The 309-nt window shown below is 37.5% G+C and overlaps 1 protein-coding gene across 1 annotated transcript in view; it reads left to right on the forward strand.

Annotated features, from left to right (window-relative positions):
- The window catches only part of LOC119585401 (SUN domain-containing protein 2-like), a gene marked incomplete in the record, with an annotated part of 88,891 nt that overhangs the window by 7,233 nt on the left and 81,349 nt on the right, over positions 1–309 (forward strand).

Here is a 309-nt window from a genome sequence, read left to right on the forward strand (position 1 = left end):
CTACCCCCCCCCCTTCATCCATTTGAAAGAAGACTTCTATATTATTTATATATGATTTGATTTCCAATGTTTCTGCTTTTTTTAAATTATTTATTATACTTCTCTAATGAGTTGCAGATGCGTGCATTGGAGAATTGACCTAGCGTTTCACTTTACGTATTTGCGGTTAGATCTTCTGTCTCGAGATTTAGAAGGAAAGTTTGAAATTGGAGAGTTATTTGTTGGCTATTTGGCTTTGGCGCGTTAGGTAAGTCTGTGCTTTGCGGTGTTTCGGTGTATCTTGGTTCCTTTGCTTGTGACAGATTTCTG

This window comes from Penaeus monodon, chromosome 19 (genome assembly GCF_015228065.2).
Source record: "Penaeus monodon isolate SGIC_2016 chromosome 19, NSTDA_Pmon_1, whole genome shotgun sequence".
In the NCBI taxonomy this organism is placed as follows: Eukaryota; Metazoa; Arthropoda; class Malacostraca; order Decapoda; family Penaeidae; genus Penaeus; species Penaeus monodon.